Genomic DNA, 23,341 nt, shown 5'->3' with positions numbered 1-23,341 from the left:
GGGAGAGGGGGGGCAGGTGTGCCCCCTGCCGTCTTTGTGCCACCCGAAGAAGCGCACGAGTGCAACGGTAAACACACACACACACACACACACACGCTTACCGTATAGTGTGCTAACTAACAGAGACATCACCGCCAAAGGCATGCTTTGTATACATGAGCTGGCATACTGTACCCGATTAGAAACATAACACTTTTACAGAAACAAACAAAACAAAAACATGCACGTGTGCGCGTGCGCGCGTTGCGTGCTAGATATAAAGTTATGTAGATGGATGATAGGTTCTTAGTTTACTTATGATCATAGATTTGATTGATTTGCATTTTATGTATCGATTCAACATGATGATGACTTGTTGATGATCGTGCAAAACGACCATTGTGACTATCTGAAGTAACGTGATGATGTCATCCCGTCGTACGACGGAGCATATAACCCAGAGACACTGCGTCAGGCTGCGTCTGTCTGTCCCCCGTCCAGCCGTCTGTCGGTGTGTCCTATTAGGTCTCCAAACAGCTTGTAATGACGGCTGATAAACAGCAAAGGAAGAGGAAGGCAAATCAAGCGAGGAGATGACAAAATGAGCTCTCTGGGGGAGCGCCACGCTCTCAGACTTCAAAACACCGGCACGCACGCACACACACACACACGCACACACACACACACACACACACACACGCACACACACACACACACGCACACACGCACGCACGCACGCACAAAAACATATACATAACCAGCATGTGAAAGAGGAAAATCACATGATAAAGGGGGGACTGATAGATCTGGAAGGTGCAAAGGCGCTGGGAAAGTTGAAACAGAAATCGAGGGGAAAGATGATCCGATGGAGGAGAGATATAAAAAGCATAAATGAGGACAACGGCGTGGGAGAACGTATTCCGAGAATACGTTGTGTGTCTAGATGTAAATGTGCAAATGGCATTGCGCAATTACACAAAATACAGAAGGGGTTTGGAAAAGAGAGCGGACATTTTCACTCATTGCATAACAATACAGTTCACCTCATGTCAGCCGTCGGCATCAGCACACCGCCTATGCAAGCATATGATGACCCCATTCTGCATGGATTGTTATAGGAAAACCACAGATTTTCAGCGTGCGTGTGCAATGCGCGCATTGTCCCCGCGAGTCTGCAAGTTTGAAAATGCCAAACCCAATGGTGCATTCGGTGCGACCTTTACAGAACAAGCCAATGAGAAAAGAGGATGGTACAGTAGGCCGACATATACGCTTTCCTCTTTGCAGCAGTTACTCCACTTTGGGCTTTCAGCACGCAATATGCAGACGATAAATCCCTTAAGCCATTTACCCCCGAGGCCCATTCTAAAATTGCTTCTAAATCGTAACCGTTTTCAGAAAAACCTATGTTTGTCTATGTCGGTAGTGCTCAACCTTTTTCATGTCAAGGACCCCAAGAATTATTATGTATTTGGCCGCGGACTCCCATCTGAAAATACAGTATGTTGTTCCAGGGACCCCCCCAGAAGCAAACATTTGAGTTAAAAACGTTCGCTCTGAAAGAATATATATTCACATAATTGTCACGGGTTTTTCAAAAACAGCAGATCTACAAGCTCGTAGCGCCCGTGCTACGAGCTTGTAGATCTGCTATTTTTTCAACAAGCCAAGAGTATAACACGATGCTTTAAAACACCTCTCGTCCTGACTGGGTTAATATATGGCGGTGCATTCTGCTCTCGCCGCATATTCTCAACGCTACCGATAAAGCAACTTGTCACCATTAAAACAAAGCGTTGCAACGGAATGATGTGATTCTTCTTCTGTGTTTGTCCCAGTTTAGAACTTCCTGGCTTGGTTCCCCTACTTCTTCTTCTCCTGCTAGGGTGTTTTTTTTGCCCCTCTTTCTTGTTTACGACTCACATAATAATGTAACAGGCTAGCAGACGGAGGGGAGGAAAACTAACTGCTGAAACAATGCCACAGAACAGAGCGGAGACGTTTTTCACCAACAATGCAATAGATCATAATTTATACATGTACAGATGATCCTATACCCTGGATAACAGTTACACAATGTGTGCTCCCCCCATAGGCCAGAACGTGGCACCGGTGCCAAAGATTCCGTTCATTTTCCTCATAGACTTTTCAAAAAGTATTTATTTAAAGGGATTGTGACATTAATAAAAAAAAGGTTTTGGAATTGTTCTTGTTTTTTTTTTAGGTTTTCTAATCTCAATTGCACCCAAAAAACATGAACTTTTAACATTCAGTAGATTTTCTGTGATCTGGTGTTTTCTGGCTCAAACAGGTGCTCTGATTTGCCGGCAGTAAGTGACATCACTTACTGCAAATCCCATATATGTCAATGGGATTTGCCAGCAGATGTCACTGTTTTCACTGTGTTGCCTGTTTTCATTGTAGCTCAAAAGGCCCCAAAAAACCCCAAAGAAAACTTCAGACCACAGAAAATCCACTGAATGTTCAAAGTTCAGGTTTTTTTGGGTGTAATTGAGGTCATAAAACCTAAATGAAAAAAGAAAAAGAAAAAGAAAAAGAAATGAAAATGAATGTCATAAAACCTTTAAAGACGTTTACGTCGCGGACAAAGCCAACTGGAGGTTGTGACAAATCATGACAACAAACACAACATTTTGGGCCGATCAAATAATTACTAAGAAGAAAAAAAAGAAAAAAAAAGTGTTGTAACCTGCCGTTTTCTTCTTCTTTCTAATTATTTGTTCGGCCCGAAATCTTGTGTTTGTTGTCATGATTTGTCACACCTCGAGTTGGCTTTGTACGAGGCTTAAAAGGTCTTTAAATAAATACTTTTTGAAAAGCCTATGAGGAAAATGAACAGGGAATCATTTCCTGGGTCGGGTAACTTCCTCCCGCCCCAGGAAGTGATAGCCGTCCATATTTGAACCAAGTCTTCATTCTAGGCTATATGCATCGTCGTGGGATGGTCTCACTTTCTTAGCATGATCAAAGTTTAGGTCTCAAAGATGGCAGTTTGTCTCATTTCGAGGAGGAAAACACTATTAAACACTTTTATTTTGGATTAAATTAAAGAAAAACGAGTTCCATCGTTTCGGCGCAGGCGGGTCGTGGAGAGAAGAACGAGGTGCCGCGTTCTCGGCAAACATTCGGTTAAAATGCAAATAAATAAATAAATAATAATAATCATCGTTGAGTTATATGATTGACATGGTGTTTGGTGTATTGTTGAGCAGTTTTGTTTTAAGGAGTGTCTGTTTTTGAATTGTCTCTATTGTTCATATCATAATAACGCTGCTGTAACGCAGCCTTATAATGTCCCTTTGGGGATTAACAGTGCGTCTCATCTCATGTCATCTAACTGTATATAGCCTGTGTAGAATGATAATCAAGTTATGAATTATGGATCATGATACGAGGCCATAGTTCTTGTTTCATAGCTCATTCAGGACGGCAACCTTTTGGTGTTTTAAGCATTATGTTACAGTATACTTTAGCTATTATATTGAAAAAATAGTGAAAATGTGGCACAAATCTTTGAATAGATATTCTTTCAGAGCGAACGTTTTTAACTCAAATCTTTGCTTCTGGGCGGGTCCCTGGAACAACATATTATCAGACGGGGGTCTGTTTTGCGACGCGCAAGTTCTGTTCCGTTCTCTATTCCTATATCACCATCATCCCACAACAGTCCTTCCACACAACTCCCTCTCTCTCCTCCGTCAATCCGCCTCACTCCTCCCCCCCCCCCCCCTCCGTCTCTCGCTCCCTCACTCCCTCACTCCCTCACTCCCTCACTCCCTCGCTCCCTCGCTGGCTGCGGTGTCACGGCTGGCTGGCTCCAGGTGGCGAGGGAAGAAAGGGACGGATGGACGGATGGGTGGATGGATGGATGGACGGATGGATGGATGGATGGATGGACGGATGGATGGATGGACGGATGGATGGATGGATGGATGGACGGATGGGTGGATGGATGGATGGACGGATGGATGGATGGATGGGTGGGTGGATGGGTGGGTGGGTGGATGGGTGGGTGGGTGGATGGGTGGGTGGGTGGATGGGTGGGTGGGTGGATGGGTGGGTGGGTGGGTGGGTGGAAGGAAGGAAGGAAGGAAGGAAGGAAGGAAGGAAGGAAGGAAGGAAGGAAGGAAGGAGTGGAGGAGGAGGAGGAGGGGGGGGTAGAGTTGCCGTCATCTGCTCCCGTGTTCGCAGCATGGCGGTGGGAACCCACATCCTGCTCACTGCTCCGTGTGATCAAGCGTGGCTTTTGTTTGTTTCATTGATTCATTTATTTGTTTGTTGTTGTTCGTTCCTTCATCCTTCTATCTCCCTCCGTCCGTCCTCCTGTATTGTTTCCAATATATGTGAGGTGCAGCAAATGGTCACTTTATTTATATATATATATAGGATATAAAACTGTCTTTCTGTGGTTTAGTTTAGATTGCGCTCTTCGCCAACATATGGATGGTTCTGGGAGGCATACTTTGGTTAGACATAGCATTGGTTAGAACCGGATACAACCGGACATGAACGAGAAGTGGACATTTTGCCGTCCGCCTCGACGTTATCAGATTTGGGAAAAGAGCATTTATCTTTGAATCTTTTCCCAGATTGTGTTTTTTTGTTGTTTGTCAAAACAAGCTCTATTCAACAGCCCATAACTATAGAGAATAGCCGTGGTTATACAAAATGTATTCTGGGTGACGAGAATATATGATCGACCGTGACGCCACACAGCATTTTGTTCACATCCGTTCACGTTGCGGGTCACGTGGGCCTTCAAAATAAGGGTCTTTGCTGAAAAACACTGGCAGTGGCGGAAGAATGAATGAATTAACACATTTAGTACAGGAAGTGCCTTCAAAATAAAGGCTATAGAGTGCCAGAGTTGTCTGATCGCTTTTACTTTGAAAGCCATGAAACAGGAAACACTTGCCTAAAAAAGTTGACTTTACAATTACAAAGGGACCTCACATCCCCGATCATCTTAATATATTGTTTTACGCTTCAAAAAACGTTCATATTTTGCGGGAGAGACGGATGAGGAGCAGAAATGAAGCGCCAGCATATCGATCCATTCATCACCGCGGAGAGCGCCCTGGATTAGGAGATACGAGTCATTCTTTCCGCCGCGCTAACATGGGAGTCAATGACAAGCTAATAGTTGCACTGAGCGTTAGCATACGGCAAGCGAAAAGCGAAATGCCAAAAAAATATTTTTGAAAAATTCTGAATATTCTTATCTCGCCCCGCGTCGCTGGGACGTCGCTAGTACTAATATTTCGGGGTCCTTATGACGTTCTCAGATGTCCTATGTACAGAATCTGTTAATACGTGACAGTTAATGTGTTCAACTCATTTGTTAATTGTGTTCAAGGTGGTCTCTCTCTCTCTCTCCTTCTCTTCCTAATTTCCTTTCTTGTATCCTTTTCTTTCTTTCCTTCGTGTCCTACTTCCTAACTTCTTTCTCTCACCCCTCCTCTTAAATCCACTTACAGATTAAATGGTAGAATTCTGGTCAATAAGGAAATTATTATTACACAAATGACCTTAGCATCACAGTCACGCACACGCACACGCACACACACACACACACACACACACACACACACACACACACACACACACACACACACACACACACACACACACACACACACACACAATTAGCCGTGACGGGGGCTTGTTGTGAGGTTCAGGTGCGCAGTAGGGCAGAACAGCAATGCCGCAAACAGAAACACTGGCCTGTAGCTAAGACTCACATGCGCTTACGTACACGCACGCACGCACATGTACACACACACACACACACACACACACACACACACACACACGAGTGAACCCTCATCCACATTATCTACCTCCATTGACTCTAAAAGCTTCTTTTCAGCTCATTAAGTCTTCAGTGACACAGAGTAACCACACAAGACCATGCCTACATATATAAGCCCACCCATGTGCACACTCACACTCACACTCACACACACACACACACACACACACACACACACACACACACACACACACACACACACACACACACACACACACACACACACACACTCCATGCACACTAGAGACAGCTCCTTAGCCAGAAGACATGCACATCACACACATTACTGCAGGCTAAAAGGCTGATTGCAGGTTGAATGCTCTGGGCTGTCAGTTAAGAAACAGGCCTGTGTGTGTGTGTGTGTGTGTGTGTGTGTGTGTGTGTGTGTGTGTGTGTGTGTGTGTGTGTGTGTGTGTGTGTGTGTGTGTGTGTGTGTGTGTGTCTGAAGTCATGACATGAATGCTGCTGATAACGTGATAAGTATGTAGAGAAACAAGCTAAGAGCATTCACAGTCCAACCCCAGATTTCACCAACCAATGTATAGCTGGACTGGAATAAAAACAAGAATTGATTAAATCAATTAATTACCATGGCTGCATTGTAATTATCTGCGGGGGTCCGCTATAATAACTGCCTCTGTGTCAGTTTCAGCACAGTAGTTTATGTAGGAACCAAAATGATCTAAGGCGGAACTATTGTGTTCTTCTGAGTCGTTGGTTTCCGCCCGCACATATTTGCGGTGCGCACATACTGTACGTCAGAAATGATTAATGTAGTAAGAGAGTGGTGACACGCTTTGATCTCACCGGAAAGCTGGTGCCTATGGGCGATAGTTCCAAACATTGCTCCTATGGCTGGAACTATTCCATTGAGATAGAATGAGCACTTCCGCATTGCGTAGCAGCTGGTTAAAAAAAATGGTTTCAGGCTTTGGGTTGATTCACTTGAATCACTTCTCGTTCTGTTTACTCGATTCTACTGCAATGGTTCTCAAACATTTGTACGCCAAGGACGCCCAAATTTATCCCATTCTGACCGGGCACCCATTTTGGTGTCAGCATCATGTTATGCTTTAGCTATTGAAAAATAGCAGATCTACAAGCTCATATCGCGCCACCGAGTGGCGCGATACGAGCTTGTAGGTCTGCTATTTTTGAAAAATCGAAGAGCGACTGACATTTTTAGAATCTGATCTCAGGTCAGAATGGGTTCATCAGACCAGTGTGTGTCCGGCGGAAACCTCGTATGAATCTGATCTCAGGTCAGAATGGGTTATTATGAATTTATCCTGACATATTTCATTCCAGCTGGGGCTCCAGGAACAGAAGATCTGTCAACATTTCTCAAGGTTTGTCGATACGAAAAAAAAAAAAAAAAAAAAAAGGTTCAGATCGGCTCATTTCCACTAGCCGAAAAAATAAAGTGTTTGTGCTATACTGTATACGATGTAATTAATAATATATATAATATATATGTTTTTTTGTTTTCTGGCTCTTGCTAAATGTTTTAACTTACTGTAGCTCGACCAATGCAGTCCCTTGGCTAGAGCTCCTTCCACATGGGGGACAAGGTTGTATTTCTAGAGCCATTCACTTCTAATGCTGGTGAAAACAGCCAGAAGTAACAGACACACTAACAGACAATGGAAGCCGGTGTGTGTGTGTGTGTGTGTGTGTGTGTGTGTGTGTGTGTGTGTGTGTGTGCACTGCAGGGTGTGGTGGTGGCTCTGTGCGTGGTGCCGTGCGGTGTGTGAAGGGGAAAGGCCAGGCTGAACGCCATCAGGGTTCATCAACATCAGCGGGTAAGTAAAGCGCATGGACTGGAACGCGCCATTAGCCACCACAGTCCACTGGGAGCACTTAGATCCAGGTGAGCACACTCCGTATACCTCCAAGGCATCCCACATGTGTGCGCACATGTGTGTGGGTGTCGGTGTGTGTGTGTGTGTGTGTGTGTGTATGGGGGGGGGGGGGGGGGAGCATGCAGCTAGCAGGAGGGGGGGGGGGGGTCTGGGTGGACAAGGTAGCAAGGTGAGGTGAGGGGTATTGTGGGAGGGTTGGTGTAAAAAAAAAAAAAAAAAAAGGAAACGTCTGCTGGTTGTTTGCCGACGACCCAACCGTCTTTCTCTACGTCCTCCTGAGACCTATACAACTGTCTCTACAGTCAAATTGTACGACTGTTGTTGTTGTTGTTGTTCCAATGTCTCCTTTATCTTGCGTATATATAGTTAAAGTTTGTTCGCACCGCTGTGGGATAAACAGCGAGCCAGCGTACTATATTGATACAGGTCACGCAGCCTTTGTCTTGATTAACAAATATAGCCATTCTATTCTATTTACATTTTTTTGCTATTTTGTTTCTTCCACAAGGTTTTCTCATGGATCACGTATGTGTCGATTTCAGCACATCCATATATTTACACACAGACAAATAGTGGCATAATAGTTGAAATCTAAAGGCGTTAACTCATTCTGAACGGGCACCCATTTTGGTGTCAGCATCATGTTATGCTTTAGCTATTGAAAAATAGCAGATCTACAAGCTCATATCGCGCCACCGAGTGGCGCGATATGAGCTTGTAGGTCTGCTATTTTTGAAAAATCGAAGAGCGACTGACATTTTTAGAATCTGATCTCAGGTCAGAATGGGTTCATCAGACCAGTGTGTGTCCGGCGGAAACCTCGTATGAATCTGATCTCAGGTCAGAATGGGTTAATGTCTGTCTGTCTGTCTGTCTATTGTACCTACCTACCTAACAACATCCTGTGTGTTCATTTAACACCTTATTGGTCTATTTTGACACAATCAGAGTTAACTACTAATCTATCTACGGTATCTATCTATCTATCTATCTATCTATCTATCTATCTATCTATCTATCTATCTATCCATCCATCCATCCATCAACCAACCGGGGGTTATGTTTTGTTTTGTTTTGATTCAGAGATGAAAGGGTGGGCCAGGCAGTCAAGACAGCAACATGGCACTGCCCATTCACACTGCAAGCTACGGAGACAGAAGGGTGGTGACAAACCTTGCCAACGGGCGGCGGGCTCTTCTACGGGGGGGGCCATCCGATAGGCGGGTGGGGATGGAGGGGGGGAGGGGAGGAGGAGGAGGAGAGAAGGCAGGGTTAGTAATAGATAGTGAGAACGAGAGAGGTGGAGAGAGGTGAGTGAGCGTGACGGAGGAAGAGAGGGAGAGAGAGAGAGAGAGAGAGAGAGACAGAGAGAGACAGAGAGAGGGGGGGGGGCAGGGTTAGTAATAGTAATAACGAGAGGTGGAGAGAGGTGAGCGTGAGCTTGCAGGAGGGAGAAAGAGAGAGAGAGACAGCAGCCTATAAAGCCGAATTCCAATACCCAAAATCTCGGCCATCATGGCGGTGTTAGGGTGAAATTGGGAGTATTTAACCCATTCTGGACGGGAACCATGTTTTTGGTGTTTTAACTAAGCATATTTAGCTATTGAGCTTGTAGCGCGCCACCACCGAGTGGCGAGCTACGAGCTTGTAGGTCTGCTATTTTTGAAAAACCTGTGAAAATGTGGCACAAATCTTTGAATATATATTCTTTCAGAAGACTTTTTGTTTATTTCGGCGTCAGGCCTAAATGCACGGGTTAAAGACCTCCGGGTAAGTTGTGTGAAGTCCACGAGATGGTCCCATATTTGGGCAGGTCATACTTTTCACTGTAACACCGTCACGCTGCGGAGTGACCGAGGGGGCGATGGGAGGGACAGACGGACGGACGGGAGGCAGACATGGTGATGAAGGAGAAGAAAAGAGAAGAGAAGCAAAAGAGCACTTTGGGAGCACTCTTTGTGAAAGAGGAAGAAACTAGAAAAAGTGCCCTTCTGGGCACAGGTCTCCACCAGGATTCTTCCTCAGCCTAGTGGGAATATGCGTGCACAGTTTCATCGCAATCGGACACTGCGTTGAGGAGTTGTGGCGATTTGTACAAAGCGGGCTACTCCTGAAAACTGTAGGAGCCAATCGTGGCCAATCAGGATGGAATATGAGAAATCAAACAAACCTGTCTTGATCACATGACTATGGAGATCATGTGTACCGATTTGCGTGAAATTTGGATAAAATCTGAAGGAGTAATAATAGAAAATGTGTTTTACATATGTCGGCCTCCTGGTGGCGCTATAAAGAGCAGATGTGAAAAATTCCAGACAAAGGTTTTTCCTTGGCCTCTAGGGAGTTGGCATACAAAGTTATCCACAGATCCATGCAGTTAGAGGTAAAAACACTTTTCGGCCAGTTATAGCGCCACCTTGAGGCTGAGTTGAAATTGTTCATGTGGCATTTCGTCCTTGGCCTAGTGGGAATGTGGGTGCACAATTTCACGGATGAAAGAGAGAGAGAGAGAGAGAGAGAGAGAGAGAGAGAGAGAGAGGGAGAGAGAGAGAGCACAGTCTGAGAAAGGCTGTCGTATGAAGACCTGTCTTAGAGAAGACTATGCACCCACTGCGCACAAAATGAAGTGGTAACCGAGCTACGTTTCCTAACCGTCTGTCCACTGTACCACGACATCAGAGACACATACTTCCCACAGATTACAATCACCCACGGAGAGTTGGAAAACATGACTAGTAATGACAACAACAAAATAAACTAGAAAATTTCGCAATTTAAATGTGTGGTTGTGTGGAGTGTGGTTGCCGCAGTGGCTTACATATGCCCCTCCCACTAATATTGACAGCCAATTACAATGTCGCGTCACCCCTGTGATCATGCGTAAGTAATTTGGAGGGGATTTAACCCCCAAAATTCATGTTTTTGCGACAAACGGTTACATTTCTCGCATTTGCGGTGCCCCCTATGGATGAAAATGGATTTGCTTTTAGAACCTGGTTGATTGAACCACCCCGGACATCTGATTCAAATTTGGGATGGATTGGACATTCCGTTCGTGATTTGCGGCATTTTATGTAAAATGGGCCCCTCCCACTAACTTCGGACGACGATTGTGGCCGAACGATACGCACTATCGAAGTTCCGCCATTCGAGTTTTCATCGAAAGGTCCAGAGATCACGTGTACAGATCTTTGTGAGATTTGGAGAAAATACATTTTGCGAAAAGCAAAAAGTGTGTTTTGGACAAAATTCAAAATGGCCGAAAATATATCATGGCGGAAATGGGCGTGGCCCAAGGAATCCAGGGAAAAAATAATTTTGATTTTACGACCTACAGTTCAAGAGTTATAAGCCAAAACGTAAAGTTATAGCGCCACCATGAGGCCGACCGATAAAATTATAAACGTATAGGTTAAATAATTATAAATTTTTCCTCCAAGTTTTGTAACTATAGTGATTACAGACTCCGAGGAAAAAATACTTGAGTGTGAATTTTTGTATTTTCCCATTCATGTCAATGGGAAATTTTAATTCACTAATAAATTCATATCAATTAAACTATACAACATTTCTCTTAGCAAAACACAAGCACACGATTCCGATTTTTCCGGTCAATTTGAGATATGGCTCAAGTGCGTACAGTCAAAACTGTGGGACAAGTAGTGCGGCAAACTTTGTCTTACTCCAGTAGAATAATACGTAAAGTGTTACAGTTACTAGACAACAACTAACAACAACAATGTGCAAACACAGCAGCAAGATTATTGAGCTGCTGTGATAGAACATATGTACAGTAGAAGGATATCAAATGGAACACAACCACCTTAAGGACTACTGACCGTGGTGTGTGTATCCCTGCACTGCAACCTGACCTCGGTATACATAGAAATGGATTCATTTGATATTCTCACTTTCAATTGTACATACATTTTGTCTTGAATGTATTTATCCACGTTTTTGCACCACTTTTTTTAGAGAGAGAGAGAGGGGGAGAGAAAGAGAGGGAGAGAGAGAGAGAGAGAGAGAGAGAGAGAGAGAGAGAGAGAGAGAGAGAAGGTTGTAGTGTGTAGAGTCAGACGAAAGGGAGGTTAAATCCAGTATGCTAATTGGAGCCTGGTCTCTGATTGGAGCTGATGGAGAGGGGAGATAACATGCTGCGTGTGCGCGTCTGTATGTGTGCACACGTGTGTGTGTGTGTGTGTGTGTGTGTGTGTGTGTGTGTGTGTGTGACTGTGTGTGTGATTGAGATGTGAGGGCTCACGCTGTGAGATCTAGACCGAGGTGATTAGCAAGGCATTAGAGTCTGCATGGAACATCCTCAGAACATGCATTCATGGGCCGCAAGTACCTTACACTGGTGTGTGTGTGTGTGTGTGTGTGTGTGTGTGTGTGTGTGTGTGTGTGTGTGTGTGTGTGTGTGTGGAGAATTGAGATGAATAAGCTCCTCTGCCGTGTCCCTTCTCAGTCTGGTCCTAAGTGCACCTGCACGCACGCACGCACGCACGCACGCACGCGCACACGCACGCACGCGCGCGCGCGCGGTGAATAATAAACCCACACATCCACCATAACAGACATGTAGGTTAGAGGAATGCATCAACCTGCACATTAACAGAAGCCGTGTTTCAGGGTCACTCCTTACTAATTACTGTATGACTATTTACACGCCTCGTCTGTACATCTTCGTGTAATTATCGTTCCCTTGTCTGCAGCGCGCGCGTGTGTGTGTGTGTGTGTGTGTGTGTGTGTGTGTGTGTGTGTGTGTGTGTGTGTCTCTCTGAGGACCACACAGAGCCATGTTTTGCTGGCTTTATTGTTTTACGCTGTGCAGCTGCATATACTGTACCTCGCAGAAGACCCCCTGTAGATGTGACGGTGTGGACTACTGCACATGGAAACAGAGCTGCTACAGTTAAACCCGTCTGAAATCTGACTACTGCACATGGAAACAGAGCTGCTACAGTTAAACCCGTCTGAAGTCTGACTACTGCACATGGAAACAGAGCTGCTACAGTTAAACCCGTCTGAAATCTGACTACTGCACATGGAAACAGAGCTGCTTACCGTTAAACCCGTCTGAAATCTGACTACTGCACATGGAAACAGAGCTGCTACAGTTAAACCCGTCTGAAATCTGACTACTGCACATGGAAACAGAGCTGCTACCGTTAAACCCGTCTGAAATCTGACTACTGCACATGGAAACAGAGCTGCTACAGTTAAACCCGTCTGAAATCTGACTACTGCACATGGAAACAGAGCTGCTACCGTTAAACCTGTCTGAAATCTGACTACTGCACATGGAAACAGAGCTGCTACCGTTAAACCCGTCTGAAATCTGACTACTGCACATGGAAACAGAGCTGCTACAGTTAAACCCGTCTGAAATCTGACTACTGCACATGGAAACAGAGCTGCTTACCGTTAAACCCGTCTGAAATCTGTATAGTATTTAAATTGTCTGCTATTTGTCCCAAAGTGACTGCAAAAGATTGCTGCTATTTGTTTAAAAAAATAGCTTTCTACCTGCATGTGTATAACATCTCAGTTTGCATAACAGCTCTGTTTACACAATGCTGTACCCCCTCCAACTATACTGTATACTGTCCCCATATTCAACTGTTTGACACTTGCATGTAAATGTATGTTTTCTCATGCCAATATATGGCCTGTTTTTTTTTTGTTTTTTTTTGGCTTTCACCATTATTTTATATTTCTTTATGGAGGGACAGACAGGAAATGGGGAGAGAGATGGGGGGAAGACATGCATTAACCATTCTTAACGGGAACCCATTTTGGTCTTAACATCATGTCGTGCTTTAGCTATTTAAAAATAGCAGATCTACAAGCTCGTATCGCGCCACCGAGTGGCGCGATACAAGCTTGTAGGTCTGCTATTTTTGAAAAATCAAAGAACGACTGACATAGAAACATAGCTTTATCAGAAAACTGTCAGGATGTAGAAGACGTTTATAGAATCTGATCTCAGGTCAGAATGGGTTAAAGGCCGTCGGGATCAGGAGTCGAACCCGCGGCACACTAGCCAGACTGGATTACCAGCCACGGTGCCTGGACCGCTGAGCCATGGCCCAGCAATAAGGCCTGTTTGAATTGAATTGAATAGTGTGGAGCTTACGCAGAGAGAGAGACAGAGAGAGAGAGAGAGAGAGAGAGAGAGAAAGAAAGAACTAAATAAAGTGATCATTTGCATAGGCCTTTACATGAAATGAACAATTGGCTCCAGTCCAGTACTATAAAGCTCCACCAACATCAGAGGATCCGTTCCCTTCCATACATTGTTACATGAATGTTTACATGTGGCTCAGCAACGATATACACAGACGTGGTTTGTAAGGAGACACAGGATTTAGTGTGTGTGTGTGTGTGTGTGTGTGTGTGTGTGTGTGTGTGTGTGTGTGTGTGTGTGTGTGTGTGTGTGTGTGTGTGTGTGTGTGTGTGTGTGTATGCGCGCGTGCGTGCGTGCGTGCAAGGGCGGCCTTAAGGATCGGGAGGCCCCGTTAATGACAACTAATCATTATTATTTGTCAGTGTGTATTATCGGACTTCAAAGCATGAACAGAATACACAGCCAAGTAGAAAAATACACAAAAGCAGCTTGAATAGACATTTCTTTTACTTTAAGGTATAACTGGAAGGCAGCATAATAGGCTATACTACAATGACGCAATCACAACTCTCGCTGTGCTAGTACAGTGAGTGCACCCACTGGGAAGTGGGGACAATTACTACCAACAACACAGTGTCAATGTGACATGACAGGTCAATGTGACATCATGACAGCAGGTGGAGTACCTGCAGTGATTATTAGCTGCTGCCAACTAGGTAAGTGGACGTACAGGATGAGGCTGAATAACCCTTAATTCTGACCTGAGATCAGATTCATACGAGGTTTCCGCCGGACACACACTGGGTCTGATGAACCCATTCTGACCTGAGATCAGATTCTAAAAATGTCAGTCGCTCTTCGATTTTTCAAAAATAGCAGACCTGCAAGCTCGTATCGCGCCACTCGGTGGCGCGATATGAGCTTGTAGATCTGCTATTTTTCAATAGCTAAAGCATAACATGATGCTAACACCAAAATGGGTGCCCGGTCAGAATGGGATAATTGACAAGGCTTATTGGAAGGCTGCGATGCAATGCAATATCACTTCTACTACTACTACCTAACCCTTCTAAACCTACCTAACCTTCTAATCTACCTAACCTTCTTCTACTACTAAACCTAACCCGCAAATACCCTGTTCAAACTACTCCCTTCCTAAAAAACGCTACCAGAGCATCAAATCTCGTACCACCCGTCTCAGTAACAGTTTCTACCCCCCAGGCAGTCAGGCTGCTGAACAGCTGACCTTGAACTGTAATTGCACTGTTTTGTCACTTCACTTTTTTCAGTTTTCTTGTCTTTTTCTTGCATCTTGATGTTTGTTTATGTCCTGTGTATGTAAGACTGAGAGTGCTCTGAGCAAAATAATTTTCATTGTATACACTCTGTATCTATATACACATGACAGATAAACCTCAACCTGAACCTGAACCTGAACTACCACTACTACTACTATTTACTACTACAAATTACAATAACCCATTCTGACCGGGCACCCATTTTGGTGTCGGCATCATGTTATGCTTTAGCTATTGAAAAATAGCAGATCTACAAGCTCATATCGCGCCACCGAGTGGCGCGATACGAGCTTGTAGGTCTGCTATTTTTTGAAAAATCGAAGAACTCAGGTCAGAATGGGCTCATCAGACCCAGTGTGTGTCCGGTGGAAACCTCGTATGAATCTGATCTCAGGTCAGAATGGGATACAAAAAGGCTACCTTCTCCTCCACCTAAGGCTACACAGGGCAATACCTTCTTTATCCCCTTCTCCTCCTCCACACAGTCGGCGGCCAATGACATGTACATATAACTGCTGGGGTCCTTGACATGAAATAGTTTGGTTCACCCCTCCCCCCACCTCTCTCTCTCTCCTCCCCCTCGCCCCCCATGTCACCCCTCCTCCCTGTCCCCCACACACAGTGCCCCGACCCCCACCCCCCCCCCCCCCCCGCGCGCGCGCGCACACTCAGCAATGTCGGAAACTTCACCCTCTGATTACGCACGCACGTACACGCGGGGTTGCCACAGAAACAGTCACATTTCAAGCACACATTTCACGCATCTTGAAGATCAGACAATAAACACGTATGGACGACGTACATGTTTGTCTCTGTGTGTGTGTGTGTGTGTGTGTGTGTGTGTGTGTGTGTGTGTGTGTGTGTGTGTGTGTGTGTGTGTGTATAGAGGCTCCCTGTAGGGATTCGATCATAAAGGGGAGAAAGTGAAACCAATGAATACTGGATGTGTTTTGAGCTTGTGTGTGTATGTGTGTGTGCATGCGTGTGTGCACGCACGCACACACGCACACACGCACGCACACAAGCACACACACGCACACACACACACACACACACACACACACACACACACACACACACGACCAACATTCAAAGACATGAATCAAATATCAATGGATTCCAGAAGCACTATACTTTTTTCACCTCAAACAATAACACTTTTTCTCCTCATTCTTTTCTTTTGTCATCTTATCCTTCCAAATCTTTCATCGACTATTATTACATCTACAGGAGTGTCTCTCCGTCACTCCCTGTGAGGTCACCGACAACCCAGGGTTTCAACCCATTCTGACCTGAGATCAGATTCATACGAGGTTTCCACTGGGACACACACACTGGTCTGATTAACCCCATTCTGACCTGAGATCAGATTCTAAAAAATGTCGTTCTTCGATTTTTCAAAAAATAGCAGACCTACAAGCTCGTATCGCGCCACTCGGTGGCGCGATATGAGCTTGTAGATCTGCTATTTTTCAATAGCTAGAGCATAACATGATGTCAACACCAAAATGGGTGCCCGGTCAGAATGGGTTTTAATGAACTTGGAGGCTTAGTCTTAGGACCAAGGCCAATGGACCCTTCGCCTCGGCCCACCCACTATACACGCTGCCAGACCAACGTCTGGCTAGCTGTGCTCGTCACCCATTGAGATGCATGTTAAATGAATGACGGGATCTCTCCATATAAATAATCGATCATTTCAGGAGCAAGAGCTTCAATATGTCTTCGTCAAATCTAGTCAACAAGGCTTAAAGATGGGCGTGACAATCAGGGTTCATGGCCATGTATATAGCGTGTCTTGAAAGACGTGACTAGACGTGATATCACAATGCGTGGCCATATATGGGGACATTTCCGTATATGGTTGATTGTGAGTGACGGATTGAGTGAGATAGACGTTCTAACAAAAAACGCGAAGGTTTCATAGTTTAACTGCGACCTTCAGGTCGCAATAAAGAACATTTAGTCATATTTTGTTTTTGTCCTATAGTCAAAACGAGTGAATATGCATTTTTTAAAGTGCCTTCAAATGTCTCTCGTCACCTCCGACAGGGTAATTAGCCGGGCTGCGGGGGTGCAGCGTCTATGGCCACAATCACATTACAGCTTCTCATTGGCCAGCGGGAAGCGCCGTCCTCTCCGCTCTCTGAGCCAATCAAAAGTCTCCCCAGGGTTTTTTGGTGACCACTCGTGACCCCAAACGGCTGCATAAGCGTTAAGCGACGGGCCAAGTGTCCTATTGCAGTACACACTGCTGCATCATGTATAGAATTAATACAAAATGAAAGCCAAAAAAGCTGTGTGATTTTCATGGATTAAATGTAATGAAGAACTGGGCAAATGCTTAAAAGTAATCTGCCTCAATTTCATAATTAATCTCTGCTTGCTTTTCACACGATTAGCACGTTAATTAACTGAAAATCGCCTCCTCAGTCACGCAGAGAGGGGGAGAGAGAGAGAGAGAGAGAGAGAGAGAGAGATATGACGATATGTGGTCTTCTCCTGATGTATGCTATAAGCCCGATAAGCCCGCCATTATCTATCAGAAGACGATGAACAGTGAGTACAATATATGGCAAAGCTCTCAGGATGGACAACATGGAAGGAATCAGAGAGCCATAGAGAGGTGGGATAAGACCATAGGGGAGGAGAGAGAGAGAGGAGAGGAGAGAGAGAGAGAGAGGAGAGAGAGAGAGAGAGAGATGAGAATGAACAATGGGAACTATAAATAGTCCAAATAAAAGGGAGGGTTAGGAAAATGGAAGAGACAGACAGGAATGAAAAGAGAAACAGTAGGCAAAACAAAGTAGAAAGTAGTCTTTGTGTCCCATACTCTGTCTGTGTGTGTGTGTGTGTGTGTGTGTGTGTGTGTGTGTGTGTGTGTGTGGTGTGTGTGTGTGTGTGCGTGTGTGTGTGTGTGTGTTGTGTGCGTGCGTGCGTGCGTGCGTAAGTATTGCGCCACGGGGGAGTGGAGTAAAACTTACTCCAGCTGTACTTGTGTTTCAACTCTCTCTCTCCTGTGTCTCCAGACATTACTAGAAAACTCAGAGCAACGCACACACACACCACATACACAAAGCAGCAGCCCACGGTACATCAGTGACTCTGGGATTCACCCTGTCAGGTCTGGTGAGGGGGCTGGAGGGGGGGGGGGGTAGGCGAGGGGGGAGAAATCGCCGCAGCGACAGGCGCTCGTTCCCCAGAACGCCCCGTGCAGGTCTGCCTCGTTAATCTCCATGACGACAAGGTTGCTAAGGCAGCAAATTAGCACGAGCGGAATAAAAACAGTCGCGAGGGAAGCTCGCAAAAGAACACAGACTCTCCAAAACTACAGAGGAAGTTTTTAGCTAAACACCCTAAACCGCGCACACACACACACACACACACACACACACACACACACACAACACACACACACACACACACACACACACACACACACACACACACACCACACACACACACACTTATGTGGCCATTCACTGCAAAACTAATTGAGCGTGTTGGGACAAAAAAACGCACACTACTCTACGGTGACACCTTTACATTTGGGGTCAGCCTGTTTCCTGTAAAGCCTTGTAAGACAGAATGGACCTGACATGGAAACACTCTGATTTAGGCACCAAACTAAATATAAACTATAATGGAATTATGACAATAGTATTTTAAACTTCAGATATATCATGTATTCTTTGATGTTCAAACCTCCCTAAAATAGGGACGGGTCGAGTCAAAGTCGTCGAATTATCCTCCATGCCGCAATGTCACATGCCTGGACATCCGCTTGGCTTCGCCAAATGGTTACGGTTTATGTTCCATGGCTCACTGATGAACTAACCTCTCAAGAGCAGATTCAAGCTGCGCCACTGAATCTGTCAGCTGGGGCATCAGAACGTGTAACCGTTGTTGTTAGTAGGAATGACAACATAGGGCGCCCCACAGGAAGAGGAGGGCTGATATGCGGGTGGACCAATCGTCGTGGTATCCACATTCTATGAGCCACCGCCTTCCCTCTGGAGCTCTCTGGTGGAGCTGTTGCCTCCCGCGACCCGACTACGGATAAGCGGTTGAAGAGGGATGGATGGATGGATGGACTGCCCCAAGAGGCAAATTAAAAGAAAACACACAGCAGAGGGGCGCCGTTCTTTCCTCTATTTTATTTTGGCAGATGAGTTCCCAGATTGCTGATAAACATAGTAAAGATGAACTTTACTGAAGATCAACTTGTATGCTAATTCTTTAACAATTTGAAGACTGTGTGTGTGTGTGTGTGTGTGTGTGTGTGTGTGCTCTTAAACAAAGCCATTCTGAGACTATTTTTATGTGCTCTCGGAGGTGCAGCAAAGTAAATGGTAAATGGTACAACAGCTGGCCAGGCCAACACACACACACGAGTGCACACATGCACGCGCACTTACGCACGCACACACGCACGCACGCACGCACACACAGTATACAATACGTATATCAGAAAAAGATCTTCGTCACCTTCTCTATCTCACACCTGCGTGGTGTGTTACTGTGTGTGTGTGTGTGTGTGTGTGTGTGTGTGTGTGTGTGTGTGTGTGAGGAAGAATTGACAGCAGGAGAAAAACTGTAGAGAAACCGAATGTGTGCTTTACAACCAAGACACGCACGCACGCACGCACACATTACACACACACACACACACACACACACACACACACACACACACACACACACACACACACACACACACACACACACACACACAGTTAGTGGACGCTGTGAGGCTGACTCACCCGATCATGTGATTGGCGACGTGGATCTGGATTTCTCTTTCCGTCTCGAATGTCATTTGGCATTTAATACACTGGTAGGTCTTCTTCTGTAGGACGGACACACACACACACACACACACACACACACACACACACACACACACCACACACACACACACACAAGCGTCAGTGTTAGACAGAATACTTACAATACTCATGCCTACGTATAGGCATATATGCCGAAAAGGACGTTCGATACAATGTACCAGAATCAAAAGCCGTTTCGCAATTCTCCATGATGTCACTCCCACATTGTGTGCGTCCAGGCCGTCCATGCAGGAGAAACCACGCGCTCCCGTTTACATTCCACACGTTCCTGCTGGCTACGAAGCAGGAATGCTCTCTCTACATCTGTCCTGCTGAAGAGAAGCAGGAATGCTCTCTCTACATCTGTCTGCTGAAGAGAAGCAGGAATGCTCTCTCTACATCTGTCTGCTGAAGCAGGAATGCTCTCTCTACATCTGTCTGCTGAAGAGAAGCAGGAATGCTCTCTCTACATCTGTCTGCTGAAGCAGGAATGCTCTCTCTACATCTGTCTGCTGAAGCAGGAATGCTCTCTCTACATCTGTCTGCTGAAGCAGGAATGCTCTCTCTACATCTGTCTGCTGAAGAGAAGCAGGAATGCTCTCTCTACATCTGTCTGCTGAAGCAGGAATGCTCTCTCTACATCTGTCTGCTGAAGCAGGAATGCTCTCTTCTACATCTGTCTGCTGAAGCAGGAATGCTCTCTCTACATCTGTCTGCTGAAGAGAAGCAGGAATGCTCTCTCTACATCTGTCTGCTGAAGAGGTGACAGAATGCTCTCTCTAAATCTGTCTGCTGAAGCAGGAATGCTCTCTCTACATCTGTCTGCTGAAGAGGTGACAGCCAACAACCCTTACACATAACTCCCTGTGGGTCGCTCTCCAAGAAATAATAATAATAATAATAATACAAATATCTAATTTGTTATTTATAATTCTTTTTTTTATTGAGAAACAAGTGGGTTCCTAATAATTCCTAATAAAATAAACAGAGACAGAGACAGAGACAGAGACAGAGACAGAGAGACAGAGCAGAGACAGAGACAGACAGAGACAGAGACAGAGACAGAGACAGAGACAGAGACAGAGAGAGACAGAGACAGAGACAGAGACAGAGACAGAGACAGAGACAGAGACAGAGACAGAGACAGAGACAGAGACAGAGACAGAGACAGAGACAGAGACAGAGACACAGACAGAGACAGAGACAGAGACAGAGACAGAGACAGAGAGAGACAGAGACAGAGGACAGACACAGAGACAGAGACAGAGACAGAGACAGAGACAGAGACAGAGACAGAGACAGAGACAGAGAGAGAGACAGAGACAGAGACAGAGACAGAGACAGAGAGAGAGACAGAGAGATAAAAGTAGAGAGGACAGAAAAAGAAAGGGCTGGCCAGGCTCCTCTTATCCCATTCACGGCACATAGCTAGCTCTCCGTCTTCAGCCTGCTAGACTGCACGTGCACACACACACACACACACACACACACAGGTTCTTGTGTGGTTAGACAGTGTGATAGAACAAGTACCCAAATCACTCACGTTAGTCAAAGTATCAAAATACAGCAATGCGGAATTCAAATTCACAAGAAAAAGTAATCACTATGCAGAATATCCTCTTTCAGGTTTTCAAAATGTAAATCAAAATGCTTTGAAAAGTATTCTGCATTGCCGTATTGATACTTTTACCAAAGTAAGGAATTTGAGTATACTTTTTCCACCACTGCAAGCATTCCTTTATTCTATTCTACATTATTTCTTTCGGCGTATCCTATTCATACTCCAGTTCGAGGTGATATGGTGACCACTGAAGCGCTTACCACCGCGGTGGTCACCTCACCACCTCAAACTGAAGCGTATGACTAGGCCTTAACCCATTCTGACCTGAGATCAGATTCATACGAGGTTTCCGCCGGACACACACTGGTCTGATTGACCCATTCTGACCTGAGATCAGATTCTAAAAAATGTCAGTCTTTCTTCGATTTTTCAAAAAATAGCAGACCTACAAGCTCGTATCGCGCCACTCGGTGGCGCGATATGAGCTTGTAGATCTGCTATTTTTAAATAGCTAAAGCATGACATGATGCTGACACCAAAATGGGTTCCCGTTCAGAATAGGTTAAGTCAGTGGTTCCCCCCAAAGTGGGGTCTGGGGACCTCCAGGGGTCCTTGAGGGAGTTCCAGGGGGTCCCCCCAAGCTAAATGATAGCTTGGAACCAAATGGGCCCTTCTGGGTCTGTAACTCTGATGAGAGTGTACAAAATGTGTACACTCTCAGAGTTTAAATTAACTTTGATTTTTACAATACAAATTGGGGGTCCCAGAGATAGAAATGCCATTAAATGGGGAGTCCGTAGACTAATAATGCATGTCAAAACTAGTGGGTCCTTGAAATTAAACGGGTTGAGAATCACCTTCTAGAGCTGTAAAGCTGGGGGGGGGGGGGGGGGGGGGGTGCTCCCTGGCATATCTCTTCAAATCCGCAGGCTCATTAGTGTCAATGTGGGGGTCCTTGACATGAACAAGTTTGGGAACCACTGCCTTAAACCATTTTGTCCATTCTAAAAATGTCTTCTACATCCCGACAGTTCTCTGAAAAAAAGCTACGTTTCTATATTGTCATTCGTTCTTCGATTTTTCAAAAATAGCAGATCTACAAGCTCATAGATATGAGCTTGTAGATCTGCTGTTTTTCAATAGCTAAAGCATATAGCGTGATGCTTAGTTAAAACACCAAAAGGGGTCTCCCTCCTCCTCACCTTGGGTGCAGGCGAGGCCTCGGCCTTAATCTTGCTGCCCTCGGGGCTGATCTCTGGGTGGTCCGTCTGCACGTGGCCCTCCAGGTCCTCCACGCTCTCAAACTTCACCCCGCACTCCGGACACCGCAGCCCAGACACGGCCCTTCTCTCCCTGGGCTTCCCCCGGCGTGGCAGCCCGTCCCTGGCTGGGGCTCTGCCGTTAGTGCCCCTAGATTGATTGATACATTGATTGATTGATTGATCTCCAAAGTAGAAATATATCCGGGTCTTGCAGGGGTTAATACAGCACAGTTGAGAAGCACGAGAGTGGCAGATTTATGGTCAGATCGACATATGGAGACCGCCATATATGGAGTGTGTCATGAGGAGTGATGTGGCGTGTGACGGGAAACGCGGGTTTTCATAGTAATGATTCGCAATCATTCTTCATCAAGAAGAAGAGATAATTGCTATACGCTGAACGTGGAAAGGTTTTATGTGTGTGCGTGCGTGTGTGTGTGTGTGTGTGTGTGTGTGTGTGTGTGTTAAGGCTGTACCATAGCCCTGTTTTTAGGACTCGAACTTCAGCAGGAATTTTCGAGCGAACATCCGAACCATTCGTTTGTAATTAATTTAAAAAACAATTGTTTACCTGGGGGGTAAGTAAGTAA

The 23,341-nt window shown here is 45.3% G+C and overlaps 1 protein-coding gene across 1 annotated transcript in view; it reads right to left on the bottom strand.

Annotated features, from left to right (window-relative positions):
- Nucleotides 1-22,895, bottom strand: part of znf423 (zinc finger protein 423) — a 129,544-nt gene extending 106,649 nt beyond the window's left edge. The window contains exons 1-2 of the mRNA XM_083763184.1: nucleotides 22,692-22,895; nucleotides 19,859-19,948 (exon numbers count right to left, since the gene is read on the bottom strand). The gene's annotated coding sequence lies outside the window, so the exon portion shown is untranslated. The remainder of the gene's footprint in view (nucleotides 1-19,858; nucleotides 19,949-22,691) is intronic.
- Between the last annotated feature and the right edge of the window lie 446 nt (nucleotides 22,896-23,341).

Source organism: Protomyctophum parallelum (genome assembly GCF_964188405.1).
Source record: "Protomyctophum parallelum genome assembly, chromosome: 4".
Taxonomy (NCBI): Eukaryota; Metazoa; Chordata; class Actinopteri; order Myctophiformes; family Myctophidae; genus Protomyctophum; species Protomyctophum parallelum.
The sequence above is the reverse complement of the archived record's forward strand: the minus strand, read 5'-3'. Positions and strand labels throughout refer to the sequence as shown.